A 27,448-nucleotide genomic window follows, 5' to 3' on the forward strand; every position below is an offset into this window, starting at 1 on the left:
CCGGACCGGGAAGATCCCACATGCCGCGGAGCGGCTGGGCCCGTGAGCCATGGCCGCTGAGCCTGCTCGTCCGGAGCCTGTGCTCCACAACGGGAGAGGCCACAACAGTGAGAGGCCCAAAAAAAAGAATGAAGAGATTGGGTTTTATTCTAATTTACTTCGTTATACAAATGTGAATGCTGAGGCTCAGAGACATTAATAACTTGCCTATAGAGATACCCAGAAAATTCTTGATCTGAAATTTGATCTCAAAAGTAATGGATTCCTCTGCCTCTTTGTCACTTCCACCCACAGATCCTCGTTTAGCCCTCTGGAGCCCAATGCAATAAGTCTGCTCCTCTGTCCACAATGCCCCTTTGGGTGGATGAAGACAACAGCTGTGTCCCCATAGCTCCTCTTTCCAGCTAAACACTCCCAGGTTTATCACCCTATATGATTTCCCAATTCTCTACAGGATTTAGCTGCCCTTGAGGAAGAAACAAGAAAGAACAAACAATAGAAGTAGCTCCCTAGTGCCCTGACCAGATGTGAAGCATCCCCGGCCTCAGGACCAGCAGCTAGAACCGCAGCGAAGTTCCTGCAGAAAACAACAGGCACAGCCTGTTTGCCTTCCCCAGTCCATCAACTGCCATGGCCAAGCTGGACACCAGGTTTGAAACTCAAGGGATCTGTCTCCACCTAAACCTTGTCTCTTCCCTACCCCAGATGGCCCTTATTTGAGCTGGATCCATTTTCTTGGCCACATTGCTGAATGCGGTGCACACTCATTCCAGAAAATGCCGACCTCTGCTCCAAGCCGCCTTGTCGGCAGTTTCCCAGACATAGCTGGACTGTTTATTTATTTTTGTGTTAGCAAAGAGGAGAAAATCACATCGGCCTAAAATGAATACTAATGAAATGCCTTCGTTAACTTCCTTTGTGATCAGAATGAAAAATCGGATTTCCGCAGAATTGCAAGCCATATATTTCTTTCCCCCAACGTTTTTTCTTTCTTTTTTTGCCCTTTCCTCTGATAGGAAGATTAGGGACAACCAAGAAGGAGAGTAAAGTCATTTCATAAAAAATATCTGCATTTTTAAGTGTGTCTTTGTTGCAGAGGGATGTGGAGATGCAATTTCTCCAAACCCACTTTTCTCAGCCTGTAAAGCAAATGTACCTATTTGTCCTCTGCTGCAACAATGCCAGCTGCATTCAATCAACTGAGAAGCTGCAAGCCATAAACCTTCTTCTCCAGCTAGGGGGGTGGGGATGGAGGGAGGGAGCAAGCAAGAGAGGAGGCATGCCATAAAAATTCATCAGAATAATGTAGGGATGAGACGTGCTCAGATCGCCAGCAAGCAATCAACCAATCAGTCATCCTGTGGCATTTACAGCACGTCTCATTCCCCTGTTCCTTAAGGACAATTGATTTTTCCTGATTCCATTAGCATAACGGCGTGGAAAATGTCTGCGGTGCAATATTTCTGGAAAGTTCCAACAAGTAGGCTGGGCACTGGAGTGTGACCATCTCCATAAAGCTTCCTCAGGCTCTGCGGCAGACGCCGCCACAGGCGCTGCAAAAGGCCCAGGGAGAGTGGCGTAGCCTCTAAAACTTGGGGGCCAAGGGCACCTCAGGGGTGTCAAACCAGGTAATTGGCATCAATATAAAACCCCTCATCTTCTCATCCCTGAACACAGAAGCATCTTTTCCTGCAAAACAGGGTACTATGGCGTGATAAGGAGCATGCAAAACCCACCCAGGCCAGCAAGGACGATGTATGTCTACCATCCTGGGTCCATTTGTGGCCTTCCGAAGCTCCTGGATTTGGGAGCGGAGAAAAGAATGCTTAATGTGATTATTCCTTCATGTGTGAACAGGAGGCTGCAGGAGTGGGTGCTAAGGGTCATTATTCGGCTCCTCTGTCAGCTGGATCTCCACTGTGATCTCCACTGAAACAGCATATACATGAGGAGGCAATGTGAGGAGTTTGGGGCCATGCAGACCTAGGTTCAAATCCTGCTTCTTTTTATTTTGTGTGTGGCCATGGGCTACAGTTAATCTCTCTGATCCTCAGTTTCTCTGTGAAAATTAGGGGCCTCATTAATTCACAGGTCATTGGGAGAATTAACTGAGAATGTGATAAGCACCTAGCATGGTGTGGATGCATAGTGACTATTTCAACAGTCAAATTCTTGTCCCTCCCCCTTTCTCCAGACTTCAGTTTCCTCCTCTCCATCAGCAACTGAATTCTCTCACTGTGTCAGTTTCAGCTGGTCAAGGTGAATCTTGACAGTGCCAAAAGGAAACATACAAAACCTAGAATGTTTCCATTTACTCTTACAAGCAAGATGAAAACCTGGCTATGCCTTTTAGAATGTGCTTGAGGAAACTCCGTACTCTTATTCAGTCTCCTGAGTCAGCCCCTCTCTTCTCTCACCCCCTTCTTTATTCTCACATTGCACCAGGGGGAATCTTTCTAAAACACACATGTGACCTGGTCATGCCCCTGCTTCAAACCCCTCCATGGTTCCTCACTGCCATTTTCTCTCTTCAAGATTCATCTCAGGCTGGGCCTCCTCCAGGAAGCCTTCTTTAATCCCACGACCTCTGTGCACACCTCACACTTTGTTATGGTTATCTGTGTTTATGTCTTCTCCATCCTAGATGGTGGGCTCTGTCTAGGGCAGTTTTCCATCCGTATCTCTGGCACCTCTCACAGCACCTGATAATTAGTAGATGTTCACTCCATGTTTGTTGAGAAAACCAACTTACAAAAGCAGTGCTGATCTCATTGGCTAAGGCTCTACACTTTGATTTCAGGGTTTGTAGAGGCTGTTTGGGTGCTGGCCATGGTCCTGAATCTTTAAGCTCTGAGGAGAGGAGAAGGAAGTAATAAAGAAACCTTGAGCGTGGTGAAAACAATCCGCATTCAGGTAACCTCTAACAGCCAGCCTTTGGAGAGCAAAAGGAGGGCAGAGATTCTGGGCACTTCCAGTCTTGTATCTGCTGTGAATACTCTGCTCAAGACACAAAACCTTTCTGGGTCTCAATTTTTCTCATCTGTCAAATGGAAACAAAACCTGACCTACCCATATCACAAGATTGTTCTAAGGGTTACAGAGATGATGTCTGTGGATACCTTAGTAATCTTTTTTGAAATTGCCTGCCATGACAGTCCTCTAAGTTTCCCTCCAGCTCTTTTTTTTTTTTTTTTTTTTTGGCGGTACGCAGGCCTCTCACCGTTGCAGCCTCTCCCGTTGCGGAGCACAGGCTCTGGACGCGCAGGCTCAGTGGCCATGGCTCACGGGCCCAGCCGCTCCGTGGCATGTGGGATCTTCCCGGACCGGGGCATGAACCCGTGTCCCCTGCATCGGCAGGCGGACTCTCAACCACTGCGCCACCAGGGAAGCCCCCTTCCAGCTCTTTAAGTGCTCACTGCTCAAGAATTATCTACAACTGACCACCTCCACTTCCTTACCTCTAACTTGCTCCTCAGCCCACTCCTGTGTGGCTTCTGGACCATCACTCTGACAAAACAGCTCTCAAGAATGACCTCATGCTGCTAAACTCATTGGCATTTTTCAGTCCCTATTATACTTGCTCTCCTAGGACCATGTTTCTTGCTCTCAAGCACTTACCTCAGGATATAATTATGCATTCATTTGTGTGACTGTTATATTAATACTTGCTCTCCAACTAGACTGTGAACTCCATGAGTTTAGGAATTACATCTGCTTTTGCTCACCACTGCACTCCCAGGTCCTGGCACAATGTTCACAGGGAGAAGCCTCCGCCATGACTTAGCAGGAAAGTAGGCAACGTGCCCAAAGCAGGCCTGGCCATATCCGGCACTGACTGAGACACCAACAGAAGGCTTGAAACTTCTCTGGAAGTCCCAGAGTCAACTTCCCAATGCCAGCACTTCTGCCTAATGGGACTTGGAGCTCGGAGGAGGCCTCCACCCTCTTGAGGAACATGGATGGTATGATGAAGATTGGCATGGTGCCTATCAGCAAGAGTGCAGTAAGTATCAAGAGGTAAGTATTGTGGGATAAGATCTGGGGAAACTACCGACCCCAGATGCTTTGCTGTGTGAAAAATGAAAACACGGCCAGAGAGTAAATGTGATCTGTCTAAGATCTCAGAGCGAGTTAATGTCCTCCATAGTACAGACAGAGAAAGAGGCAGGAAGTATGATCTCTCATATCCCTTGGGCTCCCTTCTCTGGGCCACCATGACCTCTGGGCTGCCCTCTTTCATAATGTATGTCTCCTTGGGTGTTCATTTTCTGTTCACATGTCTGCCTCCCCCTGGAGGGCAAAGATAGTATCTGATTGATAGTATTGTATTTCCTGGGCCTAGCTCAATGTGTGATACATAGAAGGGGTCAACCAATGTTTCTTGAACAGACATAGGATGGTGAAGAGGTTGGAGGAGTGGGTGTTGAAGTATAAGAAGGCTGACTGTGAACCAGCTTCAGAGCCCCACCCAGCTCTAGAGTCCAATAATGAGAGATGGTCAGTCTCAATCCTGGATATGCCCAAGATCCAGCCTTGGGCTCCATGGTGAAGTCCCATAGATAAGCTATTGCATTCCTGCTGAATTTTCAGCCTTTTCATCCAAGAAAGCCCTAGCCATTTCATAACCTTCTGAGAATGACAGAACTTCAGAGTTTATGATTCATCTTTCCAAGTAACACAAAGCAGAGAATATTATATCTGTCTGCATTTGAAAGCCAGGGAAACAGGTTCTTTCATCCATGCCATGGGGAGGCAAAAGCAGGGATTTTGCAGTCAGAACCCCCAACTGTGAATTCCAGCTTCTTCACTTACAGCTATACAACCCAAGTCCCCAGTGTGGATTTATGAGGATATAGAAGATATTAGCTTTGCCTTCAAGGAGCTTGCACTCTATTAATAGGAAAAAAGCCATGTCTACAAGAACTCTATTGCCAGGTAGAATGTGATTAAAAGCCCCCAAACAGGATGGTAGGGGAGGCTCATAGCCAACTGGGAAGAAATCGTTATGGAGAAAACAGCCTCTCATCTGAGTCTTGAAAGATGCATGGGGTTTTAATGGCATAGAAAGGAAGAGCATCCTGGTGAAGGAGGAAGCAGGAGAGCATGGGGCATGTTCCTGGAATGAGAAGTAAGTTTGTTTGACTGGAGGGCTTAGGGGATACATAATATAAGTGGGAGCTGAGGCTATAAAAGTAAGTTGGGCCAAAGTAAAGAGAGACTTGAATGCCATTTAAATACTCAGAGAGGTTAAATAACTTATCCAAGAGCACACAGAGTTAGTGGGGGATCTAGAACTGGACTCCCGGACGCTTCCCCTTTGCCTCTTTTCCCTCATCTTCAATATGAGTAATGGCACAACAATTGGCGGAGTCAGGGGCTGTCCCGTTTATAAAAACACTTGAAAAAGAAATATCAGAATTAGTGTTGCTGATTGTGGGGGAGATGTTTAGAGACTCTAACAAAGAAAAGTGTGAATTACAGTATGAAAGCAAGGAAATATGTTTTGCCCTGCATTTCTGCAAGTGGCGTATTCTACTGCCCATCAAACTCATGCTTAGAATAACTCACTTCTAAGAACGGATATGAATCTTTGCCATGGGCACGTCATGTTAATACATTTAGTATCAATTAAACATCGCCATTGCAATGTTTTCCTCAGAAATATTTACCTTTGCTAAGACTTCTCATGGAAAATGCAAAGGCAAATTTCAGGCCAGCTCACAAATTCTGAATTATCACAAATTGTGAATTTGTTAGTGGAGAGAAACTGAGATTGGAACCAGGTTGGTTGATTGAAATATTCAGCAGTTTTGGAATGCTCTATCAGAATGTTCTAGCATCCCCCAGGCTCTAACCAATTGACTTAGCAGAGTGGTAGCATGGGCTCAGCCACAGCCATGTCCAAGGATCCACTCAGACACTGCCTGGCTATGTGATCAGGCACTCCACCTTCACTCCACCCCCCTGGGCCCATCTCATATTGTGAGGACAAAATAAATCAGATAATGGATTTGGAGTCTGTCACTGATCTCACAATCTGGAGGGGAAAGACAGCAAAGAATCAAAACAGGTGAAATGGGATGCCCCAGCTCTGTAGGAAGGGTTCCAGGCCAGAGCCAGAGAGCTATTTGTGTATTGACAGCAGGCATGAAGTCACCTTTTCCTCCTGCCTCTCTGAGAGGCACTAAGCGTACCCTTTTATATAAGTTATTTATTATTGTTGTGAGGTAGGTTATTAAGTCTCCATTTCACACAAGAGGAAACTGAAGCTCAGAGATATTAATATCTTGCTTAAGGTCATATGGCAAAGAAACGGCAGGCTTAGATTCTAACCAACACCTCTCTAAGGGTAAAGCCTGCATGTGCCATCTCTAAGTTATGCCGCCTTCCACTTGAAGCTTGGTGGGTGTCACCATGGAGACCTACTCTGCATATCCACCTTGGAATCCTGGGATAGTAGAAATCTTTCTACAGTGGGGCTCCAAGAACCTTGGAAGAAATGGTAAAGGGAACTTTGAAACTGACGCTCATGTAAGAGTTACAGACTAGAAGAGGAAATAAAGGCTGTCTAAACTCAGGATGGAGGACTAGGGTGGAGGCTCCTTTTGAAGTAAGAGACAGTTGAAAGATGAGTGTCTCAACGGGGAAACTAAAGGAGCCCCAGGGTTCCCAAGGTTTGGAGGGGAGCTTCCAGCTCAGGGATTCAGTAGCAAAGTGGGGATGGGGAGGAGAAGTACTGGTCCCAGGTCCAGGCTCTCAGCTACTTCCTGCTCCCCACCAGGAAGAAGTAAGACTCCTGGTGTGGCTGAGGATAGAGGTAGAGCCTGAGTGTGTCTTGCTGTGGAGGGGTGTGAGCTAGGGGAAGAAGCTAAAAGTTTGGTAGAGACAGATGCTCATCCTCATAGGAAGGCACACACCTAATCAAGAAAGAGCAGTACTCAACTCTTCAGCATCCTTAAAACCCTGCTTGAACTTCATTGGCTCTGAGATGCTTTCCATGACCTATTCCCTAGATGTGATCAGTCTCTCCCTCTGACTTTCTGTTGTGACATCTTCCTCATCATATAAGCCACTGTCAGTTTACATGTCCATCGCCTTGTCCAAAGTGAGAGATTCCCTGGGGCAAAGACTTACATCTGAGGCATCGCTGGGTCCCCAGGGCCTGGAACAGAGTCCTGCTCAAGTGCAAGCTCAGGGACTGTTTGATGAACTGAATAATAAAAAGAGTGCTCAGCCAAAAATAACTGCATAAGCATGAGAAGATCAGTAGTTTGTGTGTGTGTGTGTGTGTGTGTGTGTGTGTGTGTGTGTAAGGAGAGTTTCTTGGAGGAGAGACATGAGGAAAAGAAAGCTTTGTTCAGGGAAGGGAAGAGGTTAGACCCTGCCCCTGCCTTTTGAAGGGAGCAGAGGTCATTTCTAGGACTGCAATGACCTTCCTGCCCACACCACTTCCAGACAACTTTCAGCTGCCTTCACAGCTTCTAGATTGAACCTTTTGCAGTGGGGTTCATCAGCAAATACTGGTGTTTTCTAATGAACTTCAACTACTTAAAACCAACCTCAAGCTGATGAACACCTTTGGAGACTTCCAGAAGAAATGCAGATAGACACCCCACCCTTTGCAGAGAGGTCCTCAAATACTAAATTGAGACTATTGTCTGGACAGAGTTTTCTGCATGGCCATCTGAGGGATCTTTCCTAAGCCTGTCCCCATCATGGCCAAACTGAAAGTCAAATTGTAAGGTTTGATAAGCCCTCTGCCCCAGCCATACTGCTCTCCTGGCCATTCACCAAGCACAGATTGTTCACATGTCTGTGCCTTTGCAGATACTGTTCCCTCTGTCAGAAATTCACTTCCCATCTCCCAAACCTCACTTCATCTACCCCAATCCCAAGCAAAACATCTGATACACATTAGGAACTGTCTTAGTTTGGGTTTCCCCAGAAGCAGATTCTAAAACAAGGATTCAAGTAGAGGTCGTGTATTTGGCAAAGGGTCCTAGGAAACACTAGAAGGAATCTTGGGAAGTGAGACAGGGAGGGAAAGGCACCAAAAAAAAGTGCATGTTTAAGCAAGCCACCCCCATGAGTAAGTAGAACCTAACTGTGGGAGCTAGTGTAGAACTCTTGTCTCAGAGTTCTCCCACCTGGGGGTGAGGGAGCTGGGATATTTATCCACCAGTTCCCATCCCTCATTGGCTGAGACCTGCTCTGGGGGAGGTGGGATGTTAACACCCCTGGTACTTCTGACCTGCCCCTTGTGCTCAGAAATGGTAAATGCTGGGGGCATGTGGGTGGGCACTGACGGCATCTGCTTCAGATACTTAGAAATGTTGCTGAATGAATGGTTGACACACAGACAACTCAATAATGATGATAATAATGACTATAATAATTAGTAACAGTTTGCTATGTGTCAGGTGCAGTCTAAGTACTTAATACTTTTTTAACCCTCCTAACAACCTTACAAGTTATTACTATGTCTATTTTACAGATAAGGAAACAGAAGCACAAAGAGCCACGTAACTTGTTCAAGGTCATGCAGCTAACAATTGACAGCACCAGGATTGAACCATGGCAGTCTGGCAGGTAGGTGCCCCACTAATTCTACCTGTACAATCTGGAGATGCTCCACTTTGGAACCCTGGGGCTGCCATTTCATGGCCGTGTAGTCTTGGACAAGTCACCAGTCTTCCAAGCCTTAGTTTCCTGATTTGTAAAATGGAGGGACCACATCACTTGATTCCTGTACACACAGCAAAAGCTAATGTATTAGGACTGGGACAGAACTTGGTCTCCATCTGTACAAGGAACTCTAAAGCCTCTCCCATCTCTGACACTCTGCAGTCTTATAACTCAACTTCCTCCATCCTCCTGTAACCCCCTCACTCGGATGCACAGTCCCTCATGAACCTCATTTGTCTCTTCCGTGAAGGAAAAGTGACCCCAGCACCATCAGGGGAGAGGAGCTTGTCTTCCTGTCACACATTCCTCCCACCGAACTAAGAATCCTGACATACTGGCTACAGGAAACTCCAACCCAAATCCTGGGCGAGGGGTCAGGTTCAAATGCCAACTCAACCACCACCAGCTGTGTGGCCTTCAGCAAGTCATTCATGCAAGTCTCAGTTTCTCCATCTGAAACATGGAGATCATGGCCCCTACCCCTAAAGGACTGTGGTGAGCTTGACGGAAGCCCCAGCACATAGTAGGTGCTCAACACAGGCAGTTTCACATTCTTGGTTATGAAGAAGTATGCCGATGTATTTCCAATAGGGAGAAAAAAATCTTAACGTTCACTTTAATTCTAAGCCCCCGGAGGCCTTTAGCTGGGCTGACAACTTTGTCTGGAGGTCGGTAAATATTTGTCTATTTCAGAGGCAGCATTTATCTTCTAAGGCGCTCGTGCCAGTCCCCGTGCTGACAAGCAACTTGTTTATTTATTACCCTAATAGCAAATAGATTGTCAGGTCCGGAGGCTCTGCACACGCCATTGTTGAGTTTGGGCCTGCTTCAAGCCCCAGCCGCCCAGGCTCTGGCCAGCTTTATGGGACCTGGGGATCTGGGGGGTGGCGGCCAGCAGGGACCTAGCTCCCTCCATGTCCTGCCATTTATATTTTTATTTGTTCTATCCAAAACCTCCCCTTATAGAGCCCATATCATGAGACTTGCCCTGAGCTGGCCCTGGACTGTGAGGAAGAACCACACACAGCCATTGTCCTTAAAGGGCTTGCAGTCTTGACAGGGGGAGATGGTGAGGATAAAAATACTAATAATGCTACTAATAGAGTAGCAGCAAACACTTACTCTGTGCCAGGGCCCGAGCAAGGTACTTTGTATACACTAACTCATTTGATCCAACCAACAAGTAGATACTGTTATTATCCCCGTTTTACTGATGAGGAAACTGAGGCATGCAGAGGTTAAAGGATTCGCCCAAGATCACTTCTATAAAAATCATGGCAATAGAGAGCAGGGGTAGATACTAGAAACTATATAATAATTATATAATAGTAATACTTATACACTTTTTGGTGACAGTCACATGTCCTTCTAGCTATCCCTCCCACATGCCAGGCACACTCCTGCCTAAGGGCCTTTGCGCTTGCTGTTTCCTCTCCTAAAACGGTCTTCCTCCAGACATCCACCTCACTCACCTCCTTCAAATATTCATTCAAATGTTTCCTTTTCAGTGAGACCTCCTCTATCTGCAGTTGCAGCCCCACCTGACCCTCCCTAACTCTTTTGCTTAATAAGCCTCCAGAGCACTTACCATCATCCATCATACTACATATTTTACTTTCGTGAATGTCCACCTCTCCACACTAGAAGTCACCTCCACTGGGCAGGTTTTTTTCCTGTCTTATTTTCTGCTGCATTCACAGCATAAAGGGCAGAGCCTGGCACACAGACAGGGTTCAGTTTGATGAACGAATGAATTACACCTGAAGAGAGCATCTCTGCAGCCCACCCCTGTACTGCTAGTGTCCCTTCAGGTCCAGTCTTTCATCATCCTTCCTGGTGTCACTAACATTCTCCCTGAGGAATTTCACCCCCTCCCATGCCTTCAGGTTCTTCCCTCCTCTGAGGACTCTTGGATCTTTATCTCTAGACCAGAGCCCACTCCTGAGCTCACCTGTATAGGCAACAACCAAAGGGACATCTTCACCCGGGTCCCACCTGAGTCAGAGACCAAAACAGATCTCACTGTCGTCCACCCAAATGCACCCCCTCCTCCTGGAAACCCATCTCCCAGTCACCTAAGTCAGGAAGCTGAGGATCAGCCTCAACTCCTCCCCTCCTTCACCCCATCATCCACAGTTCTAAGTCCTCAAAAGCATTTACTGGCTGCCCCCTTCTCTGTCACCATCTTAATTCAGACCGTTATTGTAGGCGGACTATGCCTACAGCTTCCCTCCTGGCTGCCCCACCAAAGGCCCCTCCCTATGACCATGCTCTGTGGTCATTCTAAAACACTAATATGTCGTGCAGCTCTACTGCTCCATATTCTTCCATGACTCCCCTTTGCCCTCTGACTGAAGGCCAAGGTCAGAGCCTCTTACCTTCCCAGCCTTATCACTGACCTTAGCCCTCCCCATTCCCCGGACACATCGTGCTGTTTCACACGCTCACACCTGTGCTTGGGCAGCTCCATCTACCTGAAATGTCTGTTCTCCCTCTCCTCTGCATGAAAACTCCTCCTCAGCCTCCACGATCCAGCTTAGATGTCACCTCCCCTTTACAGCCTTCTCTGAGAGGAGGAGACCTTGTGAAGACATGGGTATGAGAAAGAACGAGGCCAGACATTTGCAGCTTCAGGGACCCTCTGTCAAGTCTGGCCTCCTGTAGGTGGTGAGCTTACTCTTGTTTTGAGGGGATGGTGTGTGACTGACCATGGCTGGGGCCCTCACAGTAACACATCCCACCCCCTGCAACGGATACACAGGCCCCTGGGCTCTCAGGAGCTTGTGTCGGAGGGTGGCTGATGCCTGAGACTGTGGGACTACTAACCACATGAAACATTCCAGAGGAAAAGCCCTTCCAGATGCTTGAGGCATCTCCTCCTGCCGTTGATTGCAGAGAAGAGGGCCCCAACAGTGAAACTGGAGCTGTGTTGTATGCCGGTTAAGCCCACAGAGACCCTAGAACTAGGCTGCCTGGCTGCTCTACCACATACTATCTCTGAGACCTTGGACAAGTTTCAAAAATATTCTTTGCCTCAGTTTCCCCATCAATAAAATGGGCAGAGTGGTTGCAACTACCTCAGAGCGTCATTGTGAGGATTTAATGGGTCATTGTATACAAAGCATCTAAAGCAGGATAAGCACTATCTAAGGTTTGGTTATTGTTGTTATTGTTCACACTGTGGTTTAGCAGAAGACCAGCAACAAGACAGAGCAATGACTGGGCATTGCTCCTCCAGAAGGGTAGTGGCCTGTGGCCGTGACATTGGGCACAGGGCAGGGCTCCTCTGTGTCATCCAGGACTCAGCTCCGGCCTACATTCTCCATTCTCCAAGGAGCTCTCCTGACTCTAGGCCTCTGGAGGTCCCACCACAACCCTCACCTATATTATAACCCTGTACTGTTCTTGTCTGTTTGCATGCCTGTCTCCCCATTCAGGCTGTGCGCTCTAAATGGCAGCGTTCATCCTGATGCAGCTCTGGAGCCCAGGGGCATCACTTGGTGGGTGCCAGGCATGCAGTATGGGTTCCATAACTGAGTGGAGCCACCAAGGCTGCCCCAACCTAGAGCCTGTGGCCTGAAACCTAAAGCTTTTAGTGCCTGCCTCCAAGCTAGGCCCCCAGAGAAGCACCACACTTTCCCGTGTTCTCAGATCTGGGCATCTTGAAGAGAGGGCTTTTGCTACTTTCCAAAGCCACTGAGACTGTTCATGAGTTAGAAGTCAATACCTGGGAAGAATAGAGGTGTTTGTCTGGTAGAGAAGGACAGGACCCATTCCCTGTGAAAGACTGAAATGTCACACCAATCTTGACCAATCAGGAACTCCCTGCCATTCCCAGTATCAACTCTTATGTGCTGGACTGTAGGAAGGCTAAGGGTCCCAGGGGAAAGGCCAGGACAGCTGCTGCCAACTGGTGTAAAAATATTTCAACATTTTGGCAGTCAGCACGGCTCTGTCGGTATAGCCCAGCCATTAGCCCTGGCCACACCAATGAAGGGGACCTAAAGCATTGTACTGCAGGAGTTTACTCCCCAGTGGGGAACTAAGGGGCCGAGCAGAGAGGTAAACACCAGTTACCACCCAGTGAAACAAGTGCTATAAAAGGACCACATGCAAAGCGTGCTGGGAGTCCAGTGAAGGAGAACCTGGGCCGTTGTGGTGGAGGGGCGGTGTGGTTGTTTTAGGTAGGCTTTGGAGCTCTGGCTGGGCAGATGAGGGGGAACCAGCACCTCAGGCAGTGTGAGCAGCAAGGGCAGAGGCCTGGAATTGGGAATGTACGGGGCATGTGGCGGGAACGGGGCCAGCAGGGAATGTGGGAGATGATACCGGAGGGCAGGCAGGGCTCAGACTGAGAAGGGTGAGACACTTATGCCCAGCCAACAAGTTTGGAGTTTTGTTCGGTCGGCAGAGAACTAAAAGTGTTTATTAGACAGGTGAATGACGTGGCAAGAAAACTGATCTGGCTTCAGTGTGGACATTGAGTTGGGGGTGGGGGGCGCAGATAAGAGGTAGGGAGGCCAAGCCGGGCCCTGGTCAGGGCAGATGAGGATGAGGGCAGGGAGTGACCAGTGAGACAGAGAGAAGGGAAGCTGGGCGGTGTGAGTGGGCCGCACCATCTCAGAAGAACATCAGCCACGTTAGGCCAGACTCGGCCAGCAGGAATTGTTCAGTTTCTGGACTGAGGGAACCTGGAAGGCATCTGAGAGCCAAGGGGAACTTGACAGGTGAGGATTTTAATCCTTATGCATTTAGCCAACAAACTGGGGAAGATTATTGGTGGTGCCCACAGTACAGCTCCTAGGCATGGCTGTCTAGCTGAGCCACTGTTGTAACCTCCAGGCCTTGAAAAGGAAAGGGAGAAGTAGCTCCAACTCATTGCAGAAGATTAATCGCCATTTGTCTTTCACTAAGGGACTCTGTGGGTCAGAGCAGTTCTAGAAGGCCCCTGGATTATCATCCAACCCATCAAAGAAATGCTGCAAAGCATGGAATCAAAAGGCTGTGTTTGAGGCTGAGCCCTGGAAAGATTTCTGGGCCAGGAGTCCTGCTGTTGCCACTAATTGGATGTACGACCCTGGGAAAGTCAGTTCTCTGACCTTTAGCCTCAGTTTCCTCATCTCTAGTGGAGGACCATTCTGCACCCCAGCTGAGGATGGCACTTCTGCTCTTGTCCCACCTCTTGCTCTGTGGTAACAAGTCAGCTACACAACCCCTCAGCTGGCACACAACAAAGGCAACCATGTATTAAGCACCTACTGTGTGCCAGACTGTGTAAAGAATACCACACACACACACCTACAATGCAGACAGACACTATTCTCACCATTTTAGAAATAAGAAAATAAGACTCAGTGAGGTTCAGTCCTGTTCAAGATCAAGGGCAAATCTGGGATTTAAACATAGTTATGTTGGATGCTAACACGCACAAGTTTTCTGCAAGCAATGCAGGCTCCTGGATACAAGAATGTAAATGGGACTCAGAAGAACTCAAGATTCCTTGTCATAGTCAGCAAACTGGAGGACACTTCTACTCCCTCACTGCTTGCTCTCCTCTCTGAAATATACACAAACCACCTGAAATAACACACTTAACCACCAGCCCTCTCATCCTTTAAAATAAGTCCTTCAACTTCCCAGTGGAAAATGAAAATATGATTATGAACCCCATCTCCTTGGTATTCTTAGAGTCCAGCAGTTAAGAGTTTAGGCTTTGGCCTCATTCAGACCTGTCACTTACTACATGTGTGACCTTGGGCAGGTCAATTAACCCCTAGGAGCCTGGAGCTCCTCATGTGTAAAATGACGACCATGACAATTATCTCCTTCTCATAGGCTTGTAGTTAATCCATGTGGAGTATTTAACTTTGAGTCTCACCCACAATAATGCTCAACAATAATACTGTCCACAGCACAGATTCTGCAGCCAGACTGGCTGGATTCCAATTCTGCCTCCACCACTGGGTGACCTCAGACAAGTTATTTAATCTCTCTGAGTTTCAGTTTTCTCATTTTTAAGATGGGATTCTTATAGAACTTATCTTGTAAATGGTTGTGAAGATTAAATGAGTTAATATATGTAAAATGCTTGGAAATTTTCAGGCACATCATCAGCACTCGATAAGTGCTGTCTACTATTACAGAATAACCTTCACCATCTGCTATAAGATATATTACAGAAAACTCTTTACAGATGCAGCGAGTCTTATACAAATATCTGGTACCCTATCAGAAATAATGAGAACAAAGGAACTTAGAAGGGGGAAGAAGGAAGAAAAGGGGGATCAGTTGAGATCATCAGGGTTAAAGGGACAGGTAGATAGTGGAAGGTTGAAAAAGAATTCATAACAAGATGCTGGCTAAGACAGAAAGAGCAGCCTCTCTCTCTCTCTCGATTATTGTAAGAATAAAATAGAATGATGTGTAATAGAGACTGGCTAGCTCTTTACCAACCCCACATCCTCTTCTTCTACGCACATGGCTACACCACACTTTCTAGTCTCCTGTCACTGGGAGAAGCCAATGGAATGTGAGCAGAAGTGATGAGTGCCACTTCTTGACCTGGCACACAGAAACATCCATGCTCTTTCCCCTTCTGCTACTGGATGTAGACAAGAGAGTGCTTCCACAACCACATGTTGAACTTGACAGACCCACAATGTGTAAGGAGCCTGGGTCTTTGACTCACCACTTGGAGGAGAGCTTCCTCTCAATCAGGAACACCCATTCTGTGGGTAAAGAAGATATGGTATATATACACAGTGGAATACTAATCAGCCATAAAAAAGGAACAAAATAATGCCATTTGCAGAAACATGGATGGACCTACAGATTATCATACCAGGTAAAGTAAGTCAGAAAGAGACAAATACCATATGACATCACTTATATGTGGAATCTAAAATATGACACAAATCAATGTATTTATCATAAAACAGAAACAGACTCACAGACATAGAAAACAAACTTATGATTACCAAAGGGGAAAGGGGGTGGGGGATGAATAAATTAGGAGTTTGGGATTAGCAGGTACATACTACAATATATAAAGTAGATAAACAACAAGGTCCTACTGTATAGCACAGGGAACTATATTCAGTAACCATAATGGAAAAGAGAAAAAAGGAACACCATTCTGGACTTTACCAGAGGATAAAATAAACTTCTATAATATTTGAACCATTATGCTTTCATGGGTTTGCTTGTTACAGCAGCTATTGTTGGACACTAGCACTAACACTAGCTAAAGCTATTCCATACACTAACTAAAGCTAATATTTGCAAAGAGTTTAGTGTAGTACCTGGAACATGGTGATCACTCAGTTTATGGCAGCCAAGAATTCAGGAGGCCAGAAAGCCCAACAACATTCGCTGGAGACCATAATATATCAAAGCTTACCATGGTTCCAGGAAACAAGACTTTTGTTCTCTGTCTTTTCTAAACCCACAAAAGAACAGAGGGGTACATCTCTGGCTCTCTGTAAAATAGAATAAGTAATCCCCATCTGACAGGGCAGCCCTGAGGAATCAAGGGGATAATTATAATGACTGCCATTTTGTCAAGATACTTATTGTGCATCAGGCATTTAACTAACGGCTTTACTTACATTATCCTATTTCTCTCTCCTAAGTACACTAAGAATCCCCATTTTACAGATGAAGAGACTGAGGCTAGGAGGTTATGTAACTTGCTCAAGTCACACAGATAGTAAGTAGGCAATGAAGCCAGGACTTGAACTCAGGTCTGATTGACTACAGAGCCAGAATCTTTAACCACTGGCCTTCCCTGGGTGAGGGGATGCCCTCCAGGGCCCATCTCAGGCTGATTGGCTCCACAGCAGGACTCGCAGCTAACAAGGAAGGACAGTTAGGTCTGGGGTCACAAGGCCTGATAAGTTGAGTCTCAGTGTAAGATTTGGGAGTCTTACTGGCTCAATCCATCTCTCCAGGCTCAGCCCCATCCATATCTCCTGGGACCTGGCCAGCTACTGCCCGACCAGCATTGGCAAAGCATGTAAAACACCGAAAAGAAAATGGAGAAAAACAGCTCCACAGTAGGGAGCAGGGAACTTGTCACCCAACTCCCTTCCACCCCATTCCCAGACTCCCAGGAGGCAGCTGCAAGTTGGACCCTGGCTTTCTCCCAAGGTCACCTTCATGCCAGTTCCACCAGGGCTCCAGCTGGCAGCACCTGCCAACGCCAGGCCGTGATGGATTACTGCTCCTCTGGCTACTGTTCACTGCACAATCCAATCTAGGAGACACACATATTTCTCAATTCAGGGACTTCTTTTATTTTATGAAAAATCAGCCAGCCGCTCAGGCATGAGAGGTTAGGCTTGGCAAGCGCTTGGATTTTGTGAGCCTCCTCCAGCCTTGTTGCCTTCCCAAATTCCTCTCCCTCTTCCCTACTCTACCCATTACCCACTCTTGGCCCTGTAGAGTATAGAAGAAAGAGCACAGTTTGGGGAGTCAGAGAGCCCTGGGTTTAACTCCACCAACTTCTGCCACTTATTGTCTGAGAAATTTTGCATGCATCTCTTGCCCTTCCTGATCATGATGACATTACCACACTTGAGAGTTTTTTACAAGGCATAAATGAGTTGTGGGTGTGGAGTTCCTGGCACAGTAAATAGCTCACCTGTACCTACTGTGCGCAGGAACTTAGTCTCCTCTTCTCCATCTCTATTCTTAACCACTTGGTCTTCATTCTCTCTGTCCTCTGCTCTCCCTCCTCGTCCCTTCTCTCTGCTTCACTGTACTTCATGTCAATCCAGAGGATGTCCCAGACTGCTCTGTTCTAAAAGTCAGACGATTACTACCCCAAGCCTCTCTGAACTAAGTTTGGTCTTTATTTTCTATTTTTATCTGTTTGTGTTGTCATTAGGACATAATCCTTATGACTCATACAATAGTGATTCTGAGACTGCGTCACTAACTTCCAAAAAGGCTGATTCCAATGCCCCTGAAGATCTCTTGTCATTATCCTTTCAAATTCTGGTGAATCATTGTTCCCAGCTCTTCGCCTGCTCTTTATATTTAACACCTCAGATTTGAATGGGATACCCCTACCAGCTCAGAGGGAGGCAATTATTCTCTTGTGGGAAGTGACCAGGGGATTATCTTTATGGAGGTGGGTCAAAGCAAAATAGCTGCTTGATCTGGATGAGCCCAAGTTCCCCCACACCTCATGGATCATCTGAGTCATCTTAATGACAAACTTTCAAACGGGCAAAATATCAAAAAGGTAGGTTATATACAAAATCAGAGCTGAACTAGTGCTGTAAGAGAAGATAAAAATTGAGGACAGCCTTATAAGACACCCCTGGGTCTCCTTCTGTTGATGCCAGTGTAAGGGTTAGAGGAGGCTGGTCCTTCAGGTCAAGAGAAGCCAGAGACCCTTAGTCCGGCGCAGCCACATCCTGAGCATTGTGCATAGGATGGCAACAGCAGTCAGAACAGAGTCAGAGGTGCTGAGTTGCCTGACTCATCTGTCACACATGTCAACACCAGAACACATCCTCTCCCCAAACATCCTTGACTTCTCAAGTGGACCTTCCCCACTCAGACACCCAGCCATTCTTCAAGCATCACCAGTTCTACCCTCCTCTCTCCCTTCATAGTGCTTCTGCCCCATTCCAGGCCCCATCATTTCTCACATGGGTCACTGCACCAGCCTCCTTCCTGGTCTTTCAGCCACCCACACACCCCCATCCTCTCTGCAGAGCATCTTTCCAAAATGCAAATCTGATCAAGGCCCTCTACTCCTTGGAACACTTCAATGCTTGCCACTACTCTCAGGTCAATCTGACTGGTTAGAACAGCAAACATTCTCTGTAGAGGGCCAGGTAGTAAATATTTTAGGCTTTGTGGGCTACATGTACTCTGTTGTAACTGCCCAACTGTGACATTGTAACAAAAGTAGCCATTGACAATAATCGAACAAATGGGTGTGGTATGTTTCAATAACATTCTCTTTATAAAAATAGGCAAGGATGGGGGCTTCCCTGGTGGCGCAGTGGTTGAGAGCCTGCCTGCCGATGCAGGGGACACGGGTTCGTGCCCTGGTCCGGGAAGACCCCACATGCCGCAGAGCGGCTGGGCCCGTGGGCCATGGCCGCTGAGCCTGCGTGTCCGGAGCCTGTGCTCCGCAACAGGAGAGGGCACAGCAGTGAGAGGCCCGCGTACCGCCAAAACAAAACAAAACAAAAAAACAGGCAAGGAGCCAGATTTGGCCAGAGACCCATAGTTTTCCAACCGCTGTGATGTAAACCAACCTCCATGCCCTGAGTGACTTGGCCACTACCTCACAGAGGTTAGCCTTGTCACTCACCATGCAGTGATGTTTACTGGCCGGCCATACAATATGAGTTGGTTCCTCCCAGCAGGCTCTGTTTTATCAACTGCCGTGCTTCTGCTCATGCTGCCCTTATGCCCATGACTTTACCTCACTAGCTCCTACTCATCTTAAAAGACTCAGCTCAGTCTTTGAAGAGAAATTTGGTATCAGCCAAATTTGGTATCATCCAACACACATTTCTCTTTGACTCAACAATTCAACTTCCAGGAATTTGTCCCTCAGACGAGCTCATCTACAAATGTTCAAAGGCATACCCATGAGGATGTCTGTTGCATTATTGTTGCACTATTGTTTAGTGTGTGAAAATATTAAATGTTCATCAATGGGGGTGATTCAATTATGGTATACACATATAATGAATAGTATGCTGGTATTAAAAATAATGGAGCAGATCCAGATGTTCTGACAGGAAATTAATTTCAAGATGTATTAAGAAGTCAAGATGCAAAACACCATGTATGACATAATCCCATTTGTGTATAAAAGGATACACACACACACACACACACACGCATGTACACACAAATGCTTGATAGGTATAGAGCATCTGAAATGATACATAAGAAATGTAACAGTGGTTACCTCTGGGGAATGGAACTGTAGTTGAAGGATTGGAGCGGGGCTATCAGGTATGGTTGTAAAGCCTGTGCACTGTGGAAGCCCAGATGGAGCCACACATCTAGACCACGATAGCAATGGTGTCCACTGGAATTGTGTAATACAGCAGCAGCCCTGATTTTGGAGAAAATAAATATTTTATTACCTACACTTTTATACCATTTGAATTTTTACAACATCAAATCCTAGACCCTGAGAGTGGGCCCTGGATTTGAAGACTGCGCTATAGCTGTTTGCTGGCTTGCCAGGCTGTACGTCTTTTGAGGAGAAAAAGCCTGCCTTATTCACAGCACAGTGTGAATCACACCATCGAAGATGAGTAAAAGATACAGAGACCACAGATTTACCTGACTTGAAGCTGAATCTTGCCAGAGAAAAAGAAGTTGTGCACTCAGTAGGTGTTCAGAGTAATATAGAGAAATAGACTGCATGTGTGCAGATGGGTATTAGACTTAACAAACAGTTCCTCAGATCTACCATGTGCCAGAAAGCATGCTGGTCAAGTCATGGTCTTTTGAACAAGTCATGTACAGTCAAGGCCAGCCATCCAGAGCTGGACACGCGATGGCTTTCTGTGCAGGAAACAAAGACGAGAACAAGCTCAGATCCCCTTAATATAAGGTAAAATGTTGCTGGCATGCCGGAGGTCAGAGGCAAGAGACAACTTCTGATAAGGGCTATCAAAGAAGGCTTCATGAAGAAGCTGGCATAGGTTGTGATGCGCGGAGGATGAGGGGGATTTCACCAGGCAGAGATTGAACAAAGTGGGACAGAAGGGAGTGACATTTTAAGCAAAGGAAGGGAAATAAATAAGAGATCCCAGGAGATGTTCAGGTCGCTGGAGCAGAGAGCTGCATGAGAGGAAGGCTGTAGATGAAGCAAGTGAGGTTGGTTGGCTAGATGAGGAGGGCTCAGAACATGAGGCCAAGGATACTGGCCTGTTTCCACACCATTGGTAGAGCCTGGGTTTCCAGCTGACATTCTCGGAAGCCGAGGGTCATTATCCAGGACATTAAGCGGCTAATGGGCCCATCCCAGTGCCCTGTGCAGCCTGGAGCACGAATGTTTTCCAAATGCTGTTTTTATCTCTTGGCAACAGTGAGGCCAAGCCCTCGGAGCTAAAAGTCGTGCACTTGCTGTGGTTCACTCTCCTCTCCACCGCCCAGGGCCTAAAGCCCTGAGAACTGTCTCCTCATCATTGCCATCCCACCCCACCCCAGCCCCAGCCCAGCCTAGCCCTTCCCCGGAAACAAAGCCAAGCCCACACCTGCTCTCTCTGACCTCATTGCTTCCTCACTAATTGATCAGAGCACAATAACAGCAGGCAGCAGGAGGGCTAGTCCCTGGTGGACGCAGGGCTCAGGAGAGAACCTCAATTATTAATCCTGCACCAGCTGCTGGAGCCAGCAGGCCACCTGGGTGCCCAGAAGAGTAGCCTGGTCCCAGGTGGTTGTGGGATCAGGGCTGCGGGTAGATGAGTAATACCCGGCAGCTCCTAGGCACATCTGGAGTAACTGTGGCAGCACGATCTGGTGCCCAGCATGACTGAGTGGGGAGACCCGCTGGCTATCTTGGCGTTGCCGAGAGGCAGGCCATTTGAAAGGCCCTGAGGACATCTTCTCACTTCCCTTCCACCCATCTGTAGCTGATGCCCTTCTTGCTGCTTCCCCTTCCCACAAAGGCCCTCTGGACAGAACCAGAGGAAAAAGAACAGCAGAGAGCTTTTCCAGTCATGTTGGCCAGGTCCAAGCCTAGTGCCTCCCAAGTTTTCTCTCCATGGTTCAGGTCTTCTCCCTATGGTTCAGATCAAGGTCTTCCTTAGGAGCTGGGGTAGGGACACAAATATTACTCCACCGCCTCTGCCTGCCCTAGCTGTAGCCAACCTCCATGGCCAACCTACCCAGGCCTCACCTCCTCCAGGAAGTCTTCCCTGACTGCTTCTGCCTTCCCTGGCTCCGTTCACCTCTGAATTCCTCTTACTCTCTGGCACTCCATGGAGTCCACAGGATTATAGCCTGTTTTTCTTTTATGGCTCTGAGTTAGCCACAGTATTCCTGTAAATTTTCAAGGGCAAAGCTCTGCCTTCTTCTTGCTTGTGGGAAAAAAGGAAAGGCATGGAATTGGGAGCCACAGGAACAGAGTTCAAGCCTGGCCTCTGCCACTAATAAGCTGCGTGACCTCCGAGAAGTTGCTCAGCCCCTGTTAGCCTCAGGGTGTCAGTCTGTAAATGAAGAAGACAGTAATCCTAGCCTCCCAGGTAAACTGTGACAGGCCAGTGGGGCTGTCCTCTCCATGTATCCTAATCAGAAACTCCAGCTACTCCACCTTCCCCACTGGGCCCACTCCCCCAAATACTGTGTGCTCCCAAAAGAACCTTTTTTCTACTTAAAAATCATATAAAGCAATACATGTATTAATGATTTACTGCACCCTCCAGGCTGCCGATGTCACTTTAGGGGCATGTTCTAACCAAGGTGGGTTTTGTGCTCAACAAAGGGATGGATAATTATAATACTTCTTAAAATGAAAGTCCCTGGTAGAGAGGCCAGGAACCAGGCATGACCCTGTGATACCTTTTAGAACTCATTAGGCTGCAAGAAAGGACTGAGGGATATGGGACTCAAGACAGCCATCCAGAAGTAGGCCAAGTCCTAGAGTCATCAGACCTGAGTTCAAATCCTTCCTCTTCTTTGTCAGTTCCCATCTGAGCTTTGGTTTCCTCATCTAGAGGATAATCCCACCGTGAAGTGGTATGAAAAAGAAGGGAAACAAATTCTGTAAAATGCCTGGCACGTAGTGGATACTCAATAAACAGTAGCTAGGGGTGTTTGATTTTGTGAGGGGGAGTCATCAGCTTTCTTGAGGTATACCAACATACATACCATAAAATGCACCAATTTTAAGTGTATAATTCAATGAGTTTGGACAAATGTATCCAGTTATGTAATCACCACCACAGTCATGACATAGAACATTTCCATCACCCCTTCATCACACTTTGCCCCTGCTCCCTTTCAGTCAACACCCTCCCCTTACTCATGGCCCCTAGAAACCACTGATCTGATGTCTGTCCTTATAGTTTTCCTTTTCTAGAATTTCATATAAATAGAATAACACATTATGCCATCTTTCGTGTCTTCCTTTTTTCATTTAGCATAATACTTTTGAGATTCATCCATGTTGTTAAATGTATCAATAGTTCATTCCTTTTTATTGATGAGTAGTTTTCCATTGTATGGGTATACCACAATTTGCTTATTCTTTCCCCAGTTTGATGAACATTTGAGTTGTTTCTATATTTTGGCTCTTATGAATAACAGCTATAAACATTGTCTACAAAAGCCATGGTTATTATTTATTATGGAATCGCAGAAAATCAGAGCTGGGCAGGTCCTCAGAGATCACCAAGTCTAGTGCCTCAAAGATAAAGAAAATGAGGTTCAACGGGGAAAGCTCATGCTTTAGCTCCTTACTACTCAAAGTGTGGTCCATGAATCAGCAGCATCAGTGTCACCTTAGAGCTTATTAGAAATGCAGAATCCCAGGCTCCATCCTAGACTTTCTGAATCAGAATCTGGATGTTAGCCAGATCTCCAGGTGCCTCCTAGGCATATTCAAGTTTGAGAAGCACAGGTCTAACTGGCAAGCAATCCATACAAGACTAGTACTAAGTCATCTGACCCCCAGGCCAGAGCTGCTTTCGCCAAGTTACAATGATTGGCAGTGAAGGTAGTGGGTCATGAGGGTCCAAGGCTTCAGGATCTGGAAACCCCTTTGAATCTGGGTCTGGCTCGTCTAGCTAAGGGCAGAACTGCAGCTGCCTCTGTAGCCTCATGGGGCCACAGGGCCTCTCGGTGTCTGGGTCAGCTTGGCTCCCAGAGGTTCTGGGCTCCTTAATTGAAAATCATAATTATTTATTTAGGTAACAGTGCTGTTAGCATGTAGAATTCATGACAGCCATGTGGCCTAGGTTGAGGGAGGCAGAAGGCAAGGGCAAAGGAGTCCTGGGTGGGGCTTTCAGAGCCCAGAAGTGCTCAGTAAACTCATCTCCCACAGACACCCCTTAACTGTGTTGTGTCTATTAAAGAGATACATGTGAACATAAGCACACTTTCCCCAAACAGCTAATGAAAATAATAATATTCATTATTATTATTAAATTATATAACATTTCATAGTTTTGTGTTTTTTTTGTTTTTTTGTTTTTTGGTTTTTTTTGTGGTACATGGGCCTCTCACTGTTGTGGCCTCTCCCATTGCGGAGCACAGGCTCCGGACGCGCAGGCTCAGCGGCCATGGCTCACGGGCCCAGCCACTCCGCGGCATGTGGGATCTTCCCGGATCGGGGCACGAACCCGTGTCCCCTGCATCGGCAGGCGGATTCTCAACCACTGCGTCACCAGGGAAGCCCTATGGTATTTTTAAATAATAAATATGAACCGTTTCCAGTTTTAACAAATTATAACAGCTCGTTCTCATTAATGGGTGATAATTTCAGGATGGTAAGTTTAGAAGTGAAAATAATATTGCTAATCATGAAATTTCCTTTTATTCTGTGATTGGTTATTACAGTATGTTTCCCAGCTAAGAAACAAGGAACAATCTGGTTCACCCCAAGATGGACAATCAACTAGTAAACTCAGAGGCTTAGGGCCTCTCTAAGAGAGAGGGTACCACTGATCTTCAGACATCTGCTGAATGTCCATGATGTTCTGCTAACTGAAAGCAGCAGGTAGAGAGACGTGAAAGAATCCTTGCTCTTCAGGAGCTCACGGTCTAATGGGGTAGAGGGGAAGATAAATCTAAGACACAAGTAAATAACTATACAAGGCATTCTGCCCATGACCATGAGTAGTACAAAATGTCAGTGCCTCTGTAGCTCAGAGGAAAACAAAATCTCTGTGGTTGGAGCAGTTATGCAATACTTCCAGGAAGAACTAAGACTGAGCAAGGTCTTAAAAGGAAAAAAAGGAGAGAACGCACCAGAAAGGGAGAACAGCTTGAGCAGAGGGGTGGAGGTGGGAAACACACATGTCGCAGTCTTTGCATGGCTAGCATATGGCGTGGTTGAGGACACGGTGTGAGATGGTCTCATGGTGTGAGATGAGTCCAGACATGGAATTGGGGTCCAGCACCCAGCCAGGCTAAGAAAGTATGTCTTTATCCCCAAAACAATAGGAGTCACTGAAGAGTTTCACCCAGGGGCCAATATGGTCAGATTTGTAACTTAATCTTAAGAAAATTATAGACCCACAATATATTAAATCTAGGAAGAACCAATTTGTTCACATGGAGTGTAGTCCACATGTCACAGTCACCTGGTTTCTTATTAGCAGTACAGAATCCTGGGCCCCATTTCATGCCCAATTAATTAAAGTCTCTGGGGTGAGGCCTGAGAATCTGCTTGAGTTTAAGAATGCTCACTTTGTTTGAGAATACTGATTTTAAGTCCCTCATTTTCCAGAAGAGGAAACTGAGGTTTAAATGGCAGATTAATTTTCTAAAGGTCATACAACCAGTAAGTGGCAGGGGCCAAGACTCCAGACTCCAAAGTCCTGGAATGGCCTACCTCACCAAATTGATTTAGGTTTTATTTTATTTTATTCTATTCTATTCTCGTTTAGTTTAGCTTAGTTAACAAACACTATACAGTACAAGACACTGTGTTCTGTAGACATATCTGGTAGGACTATCCTATCCATAACCTCCCCAAGAGGAAGAATTCTGGTACTTTCTGCTCACCCTTCTCCACTGGCTGCCCTCCAACCTCTCCTCCCACCCAGGCCACTCAACACAGACCAGCCAAGGCCAGTTTGGATCAGCCTTCAGAAGGCCTTCCTATTGCTGTATAGAACACTAATGTCTCTCAGCATCCTCTGGACGCAAGTGATGGGTGTCACATGATCAGATTAAGGGTAGAGAAAGGAGTCAATCTAATTGCATTTCATGTCACATAACACAGAGACTTCATTAAGGGTCAAATTTTGCAAAAACCAGTTATAAATTCTCCTATGCAATCTTCCTTGCCTGCTCTGCCCTCCAGCCCCAGACACTTGGAAGTCATTCTCACAGCTAAACCTGGGGGAAGGGAGAAATAGAATCATAGTTTCTAATGTAGGTAGACATGGTTTACATAATGCAAAGGCCCAAAGTACCCAAAATAATAACATCCAACCTTTATATAGCACTTACACTGTGCTAGGCATTGTTTGAAATGCTTTATATTTTTAACCCTTGTAACAACTTAAGAGATAATTACCATTATTACTCCCACTTTACAGATAAGGAAATGAAGACCCAGAGACATTAAGTGACTGGCCCTCGGTCTTCAGACTAGTGAGTGGTCAAGCTGGGAATCAAACACCAGGCAGGCTGGCTCCAGAGCCCACACGCCTGATCACAATGCCAAACCCACCATGTGCCAAGCCCTGTGCTGGGAGATGGATACAGAGATGAATCAGCAGAGGAGCTCACAGTCTCGTGGAAGGAGAGAGTCACTAACTGTATAACCACACAGTGTGATAAGGGCTGGGACAGAGAGAAGCCCAGGGATCTGGGAGCCCAGAGAAGAACTGCCCCAATGCAGCCTGGAGATCAGAGACGAAGCCTGAAAGAAGGGGTGCCTGGGTTGTCCTTGAAAAATAATCATCTGTCAATAATTGTTCCCCAGGAGGCAGGCATTAGTGTTTCCTGTGCCTGGACCAGCTCTGGTCCTGATAATCCCTTCCCCTCCTAATTGGATCTGTATGCTTCACACCCAGATCCTGCCCTTGATGAGAGAAGACTCAGTAAAACCCTACTTCCTGGATTCTCAATACTCAGGCCTCATAGAAGGCTCCAGCCTAACAGTCTCCCAAAGTTCCATGGCCAGAGTGTGAAAGAGATTTTTTGCAGTAAACCTTCTACCAAAACATAATTCAATTATGTCCCCAAAATCCCAAAATAGAATAATTCTCCTCTTCTCCCTTCTTTAGGATCTTTATGGAGAAAGGAACACACATGGGGCCTGACTTAATCCAGCCACTGGAAGGTTTCAGCAAAGGAGGAGCATTGAACAGAGATGTAGACAATAACCCCTAGGTTCCTGCCTACATAATGGAAAGGACAGTCCTCAACTGAGATCAGAGACAAAGGAGAGCATGTCTTGGCTAAAACAGCCTAAGAAACTGAAAGCATACTAAGCAGTGTGCCAGCTGTGTCATTCTCCCATCTGGAATCCTTTGCACAAAAAAAAAGGTACAGGTGACTTCATTTATTAGTTTGCAAGGGCACCCCATGCAGGTGAGACCTCTAACCAATTTCTGGGAAAGAGATTTTATCAAGCACCCCTAGGGCTAAAAACTGGATGGGGGCAAAGACCAGTATTGCTCCCCAAGGCAAGGGAGAAGTCCAAAAGAACAAGGCTTTGGCCTGTCTTCCAAACTGACTTGCATGAAAGTAGAGTTCTGGGCACTAGGAAACCGGGGGTGGGCTGGAAAGGCAGGAGGGGAGGTGATGCTGAGGCTATACTGATATTCAGCCTCTGGGCTCATTACTTCTGCTGAGTCTCAGTTTTCTCATCTGTGAGATGAGGCTAATAATCTGTGATAGGCTCATCCCTATAGGCTCATGTCACAGAGCTGTTAAGGGAATTGGATGGGATAATGTCTGTGAATGCTCTTTGAAAATGGATTCAAGGTACAAGTGTAAGTTTACAGTAGCAATGCCCAGTTTGCTTTCTATTCAGTCACTGATCCCCATCCAGGAATATGGTCATACTTTTTGTTTGTTTACACCTATCATTTTATCA

Source organism: Physeter macrocephalus, chromosome 4 (assembly GCF_002837175.3).
Source record: "Physeter macrocephalus isolate SW-GA chromosome 4, ASM283717v5, whole genome shotgun sequence".
Lineage (NCBI taxonomy): Eukaryota > Metazoa > Chordata > Mammalia > Artiodactyla > Physeteridae > Physeter > Physeter macrocephalus.